Source organism: Cornus florida, unplaced genomic scaffold (assembly GCF_030987335.1).
Source record: "Cornus florida cultivar Cherokee Brave unplaced genomic scaffold, ASM3098733v1 CherokeeBrave_3.0.0_Hap2_Chr04, whole genome shotgun sequence".
NCBI lineage: Eukaryota > Viridiplantae > Streptophyta > Magnoliopsida > Cornales > Cornaceae > Cornus > Cornus florida.
Genome location: NW_026775574.1, coordinates 57603539 through 57610480, shown reverse-complemented (window position 1 = coordinate 57610480; position 6942 = coordinate 57603539). Strand labels below are relative to the sequence as shown.

Below are 6942 nucleotides of genomic sequence, written 5' to 3'. Positions count from 1 at the left end.
TCAAGGACAAAATTTTCAATATTTGGGATACCCACTTTTCAATAATCCTATCAATGAAAATTCTCTATTTTTTTTTTAATAATACATTCTTCGTACTCCAGGTATACAATACTTTATCATATAGATCAGTATATATATATATATATATATATATATATATATATATGACAATTTTTGAACGATTGTATTGAAATTTTTTCCGCAAGTGTGTCTGACATTGACTCGTGTTAATCTAATAATAGTGTTTTAATCGACTTTGGAAGTGGCTCAATCTAATTTGAGACCTCTAGATTCGGTGTGTACTATTCACTTTTTTTGGTACTGTTTTTCTATTCAAATCAAAGATCTAACTGTTGGGCCAAGGGTTAGTCGTACATCGTCTCTGTTTTGTTTGTGGGCGCATTGTTTGGGGTTTGCTTGTTCCCTTTCGGGTTTTCTTGCCCTGTGTTCTTGGGCTTTGGTCTAATTCTCTGTTGGGCTTTTGCTCTTCCTTTTGCTGTATAGTTTTGTTTCTTTAATTTTAATAATATTAATTTTTATATATATATATATATATATATATATAATGGTTAAAAAGGTTCAGTTATATCTACTCTTAAACATTTTTTTTTTTTTTTTTTTTGGTTAAAAAATAATTATATTAGCAAGAAGAAGTATTCCAGTATTGTTGGAAATTTATTATTTATTCCTAATTCTAGTTTTTCTTGTTGGTCATTGATAATTTTGAATATAATTTCCAAGCAAATTAATTACTTTCATGTATTGCATATATAACAGGAGATCCGACAATAGTTATACAAATTGCGAGTGAGAAAGTCTCAAAAATAAAATAAAACAATAAAAATAACCATAATAAGCCGGGGACGAATGAGAAATGAGATGTCATGTCTACAATAAGACTCCAAATGAAATCTAATTGGCTTTTTTCTTTGGCAAGTGTTCAAGTCGTCTAGGAAAGAAGATTTAAGTATTTAAATCGAAGATATAGAAATAATGATTGAAGATAGAGCATCCAAAAAAGGAAGAAATAGTGTTTAATAATCAGATTTTTGTATTGGAGTTTTGGATGACTTGAAAAGCGAATTTTTGAAAACTGATACTTGTAGAAATAAAACTACCTAAAAAAAAAGGATAAGAGTACGCTAGTGAGTGCCCGTTTGGATTGGTTTTTTAAATATTATTTTTGGGGTTTTGAACTAAAAAGTTATCTTGATTCTTGAGCAGTGTTTGACAATATTTTTTTAGAAGAGTTTTGGCCCTTTTGGGTGCTTGAAAGAGAGTTTTGGAGAAGCTGCAACCCCCAGCTTCACCAAAATGATTTTCTTAGAAATACAGGGAGGTCGTTTAGGGGTTTAATGAAAATTTTAATGTACCAAGCGTACTGAAAGCCTAGACAGTGAAAAAATAAAATTACAATATATGCCACTAAAAAGACATACCCATTGGACTAAGAGGCGGGAGACAGCTTGATTGCGAAACTTAAACATACCACGATCCAGAATCTTGAGTGGAACCCAATCATTAGCACTTTGATTTGAAATTGGAGGCAGGGTAGGGGATGCAGGAGTAGTGGAACCTACCTGGCCTTGAGAAGGGAGACATGAAAAACAGGATGCAATTTACAAGCAAGTGGAAGATCAAGTTTATAAGCGACTGGTCCAATATGGTGAAGAACTTGAAACGATCAATAAAATCGAGGAGCAAGATTATTAGAGACTTGAGTAGCAAGCGCGTGTTGTCGATAAAGCTGGAGGTGCAAATAAACCCAATCTCCTACTTCAAAAGAGCGTTCAACTCTATGTTGGTCAACAATGGTCTTCATGCGATTTTGAACAGCCTTGAGGATGTCTTTTAAAAGGTTTAAAATGTGATCACAATCACGAAGAGTAAAGTCCACAGAATGTACGCTGTAGAACCCGGTTCATAAGAACGAATAGTTGGAGGTGGCCGCTAGTATAAAGCTTGGAATGGAGTCATCTTGATGGAGGCTTGAAAGGGAGTATTATACCACCATTCAACCCAAGGCAACCACTTGAACCATGTAGAAGGTTTGTTGCTTGCAAAACAGTGAAGATAGTTTTTCAACGTTCTGTTTAGAACTTCAGTTTGGCCATCAGTTTGAGGATGGTAAGCAGAACTTCGACAAATTTGAGTACCTTGTAATTCAAAAAATGCATCACAAAATTGACTTGTGAAAATGGGATCACGGTCACTGATAATGGTATGTGGCATTCCATGGAGCTTAGCAACCTCACGAACAAATTCTTCAGCTAGTTCTGATGCGGAATATGGGTGGTTCAATGCAATGAAACGTCCATATTTGGTCAAGTGGTCCACAAGGACCAGTATCACCTTCTTACAGGTAGATGACGATAAACCCTTAATGAAATCAAGAGAAATATCCAACCAAGCTTCAGACAGAATCGGTAATGGTTGGAGGAGGTCGGGTGGAGACATGGTTTCATATTTGTGCCGTTGATAGATGTCACATTCAGCTATAAATTGTTTGACATCTTTCTGTAGACTGGCCATACAAAATTTTGAGAAAGACGCTTGTAGGTGCGTAAAAATCCAGAGTGACCTACTGTTGCAGATGAATGAAATTCGTGTAAGAGTTTAGTCCGCCATGGAGAGGAGTTAGCCGGGAACTAAGTAACGTCCATTATAAAAGACTAAGCCATATATTCCCAAGGAGTAAGGGCCAAGTCTGATGGGATCAGCTTGCAACCTATGCACTATAGTAGTCAAGGCTGAATCCGTGAAACAAGCCTATAGGATCTCATCTAATGCAGCAAAAACTGGTACAGAAAACGCCACGAGACTTGCATTTTCAAATTGTCAAGAGAGCGCATCATCCACCAAATTTTGGTCCTTTTCAGTTTGTGATGTTGTAATCATACCCTAGTAATTTGATAAACCACTTATGCTGTGATGCAGTGGTGATTCGTTGGTTGAACATATGTTGCAATGTGCGATGATCTGTTAAAATAGTGAAGTGCTAGCCTAATAGGTAAGGTCTCCATTTTTGTACTGCAAACACAAATGGGAGCATCTCTTTATCATAGATTGGCAGTGCCAGATTACGATCTGAAAGTGTTCTTCTCAAAAAAGCAATTGAACAGTTATCTTGAGACAATACTGTACCAATGCCATGGTCGGACGCGTCACATTCAACCGTGAATGGTTTGGTGAAGTCAGGAAGAGCCAAAATTGGTGTAGAAGACATAACAAGTTTTAATTTATTGAAGTCCTTTTCAGCTACAGAAGACCATCGGAATCCATTATTTTTAAGTGTGTCATGTAACGATCCAAATCCAGGGGTCCAGATCGCTAATTGGGTCCCAACCCGACCCAGGAACACACAAGGGAAAAATAATCATTATGCACTTTACTATATGTTAGGAGTCATAACAATGGCATACCAATCATATTTAACCAAATCGGATCCTGAAAGAATGATAACCTTGATTTCAGGTTCACCCTAGGCCCCTAGGGTTGATAAGGGTAAAATGGTCCTTTCATGTCAAAATTATGGGATGGGACCGATACCGTTATAAATATGGCTCAAAAACATGCAAGTTAGACTCAAGAACAATCCTATTAGGGTTTAAAACAAAGACATTATGGGCATTTGAAGTTTGGATTAACATAGGCATAGTGTCAGGCCACTTTGTGCTTGAGTACAAAAATTTGTGCTCGAGCATTGGCCACCTTGCAGAAAATGATTCTTGGCTAAGGTCCTGTGCTTGAGCACTAGCCTTGGAAAATGGCCAAATGCTCCTACAAAACTACTGTATGGGTCAAACAAATTGTTTAGGCACTTGAATGCATTTTTATTAGGGCTGCAAATGAACTAAGACGAGCTGAGCTTTAGGTTGTTCAAGCTCAGCTTGTTTGTTTATGGGATCAGCTTAGGCTCGGGCTCGACTTGTGGCGAGCTAAAAAAATTGAGCTCAGGCTCGAGCTCGTCTTGATTTTAAAAGCTCGGGCTCGGCTCATTTAACAAAAAAAAAAATAAAAATAAAATTCAAAATTAATTAGTATTCTACGGGCCACAATGAGACAACACACTATCATGCAAAAAAATACAATAACAATAACAACAAATTTCTATATTTGTGTCATTACAATATCCATTGTGTTTACCAGAAAGGAAACCTACAGAGTACAAACTATAGTTGCAAATGATTCGAGCAAACAAGTTAGGAAAGTAAAAATTCATCCAAAGTGAGAACCCAACTACTAGAAACATCATAAACAAGACTGAAAACTTATATTCCAGGCAAACATACATAAAAACTCACAGCCACCCAATTGTCTACCAGAAAGGAAACATCAACTTATCTTAAGCCTTTTTCTTGTCATTTAATGGCCCTTTTGGAATCTTATCACAACTTTGGCATCAAAAACTGCATACTGCTGCTTGATTTCAATATTTGTCTTTTCTACAAAGTGATCAACTTGGTCCTCATACTTTGTATGCATCGTATGAAGCAATACGAAAGCTGTTTCATTGAAAATTATGGTCATCAAAACATAGTACAACATTTATAAGAAATATATATGTATTCAATGTAAGAAAAAAAATTTACAAAATATTTATGTCATTACTTATATAAAATAGTGTCAAGAAGTTGCACCAATTTCCCCCGATTGACAGAACCCACAAACCTTTATATGTGTACATCAATAGGTACTATTTTAGGTAGGTGAGATACATTTTTTTTTTTTTTTGTTAAATGGGTAAGCTTTATAAAATGAAAAAATATATACATTATAAGTCAATCCAGCACTTCCTAAGGAGCATTCTCCTTGGTAGTGCCATAGTTAGCCATACAAGGCAATACAAAGAAACCTACTGCAAGGAAATTCAGTACAAAGGTAATACAAAGAAATATAGTACAACTTTAACTTACCAAATGTGGAGCAAATGGGGAACAAAATAATTCAGTTCTTCTGCAATCAAAAGTAGCATAGTGGAAGATTATAGTAAATCATCAAAGTATATGAGAAAACCCTTAAAGTATGATCATCACAACCATAATAGGTGTGAAGATAATCCAAGCCTAATCACAGTAGAAACCATGATTGGATGAATATGTGAGATACATTTGTTAGGGCTAGACTTTTAGAAATTTAGAACTAAATATAATTAAAAATGAATTTCGATAGTATTTCTTTAAATAAGAAAGAGACATCACATCTATGAGGCAGGAGCTAGTACAAAATAAACAATTTCTAAATTTATCCGTGGAAGAAGGTAATATTTCACAACTCAATCTCTTAATCAATATAAAAAATCTCCTAACACCGACAACTAATTATCACAACTTTGTAAAATTTTCTAAGTAAAAAAATTAGTAACTTCCTATTGGTTTTGAGTTATGTTTATGTTCATTAACTTTCTTTACTTTATCCAATTTCTCGCATTGCATTTCGCACACCATTTCAACGTGACCTAGCTCATAATCTTTGTTTTCAAAGATTTATTACTATCATGAATTGCTTTTTTAGGTATATTTTTCTGCGAAAGAATCATTGCAGATTAACTGAAGAAGAATAACCACTGCAACGATTCTGCAGCCTACCAATACAACGATGACTAGCAAAGGGGAAAAAAGATATTAAAAATAAAAAAGTAAATAGCAATAATATAGAGATAGAAACTTCTTCAAATCTCTTTCAGATGCAATCAATGTCAAGCAACATAGAAAAAAATCGGTTAATTTCAATCCTCAAGGAAGACACAACCTAGAGGAATGGATTCTCTAGAAGATGAACTTCAGGAATATGTGAAAAAGACCTGTAAAGAGTTTAGAAAGCCTATGAATTCAGAATAACAATAAATGAAACATACAACTTAGCAAAATCTCAACCATAGCACTAGAAAAGTAATAGAAACTTACTTCTTAATAAATGTTGTAGCATTGGACCACAAGAACAAGAATACAAGTGATATAATTAAAATGTGGCAAACAAGAGAGAGCAGGTGGTATTTGAGCAAAAACTGAAAGTCTGGTCTAATTTCATATTAATCATATATTTATAAAATTTAGCCAAAACTATTAGTTTCCAGTCAAAGGACTGCCTAAAATGGATCATATAACAATATTATGCAGGTTTTCTCTTTTCCAAAATCAAAATCACCAAAAAGCTCCAACCTACACATAAATGAAATAAAATAAGATAAAGAATTAGAATTTAGTTAAGTATGCTAGTAATCTATACAAATGGGAAAAAAAAAAAAAAAAAATACTTACCAAAAGAAATAGTTTCTGGTTAAGGGACTGCCCAAAATGGATCATATAACAATATTATGCAGGTTTTCTCTTTTCTAAAATCAAAATCACCAAAAAGCTCCAACCTACACATAAATGAAATAAAATAAGATTAAGAATTATAATTTAGTTAAGTATGTTAGTAATTTATACAAATGGGAAAACAAAATACTTACCAAAAGAAATCATGATTCGTGGAATGACTAAGGTAGTTTTATCTCTTTCATATCTTTAGTTATTCTCTTTAAAAATTAAAAATAAAAAACAAAAATCATTTCAATTGAATTTCAAATATAAGAGAACGGAAGTTATATTAGAAAGTTCATAAATACTTACATTTAATACTTCCTTCACTCCATGAATAGAACATACCCAGTCGCCAGCACAAATCAAAGCTTCCACCATTTTTGTAGATAATGATACACGATATGGATCTATAGTTCTACCTCCAGTGCTAAAAGCAACCTTAGAAGCAATTGTAGTGATAGGAATTGACAAAATATCAACTGCCATCTCGGATAGAATGTGAAATTTGATAATATTGATTTTCCACCATTCCATTGCATCAAAAGAGTGATCTATCTCACCATGACAAATGAAAACACCTTATTCTAAATACATGTCCAATTCAGATTTTGAAGGCTAGACACACTCATTTTTTCTA

At 34.0% G+C, this 6942-nt stretch overlaps 1 pseudogene; it reads right to left on the bottom strand.

Annotated features, from left to right (window-relative positions):
- Window positions 1–4345: 4345 nt before the first annotated feature.
- On the bottom strand, window positions 4346–6791 carry LOC132305009 (reticulon-like protein B2; annotated as a pseudogene).
- Window positions 6792–6942: the final 151 nt, after the last annotated feature.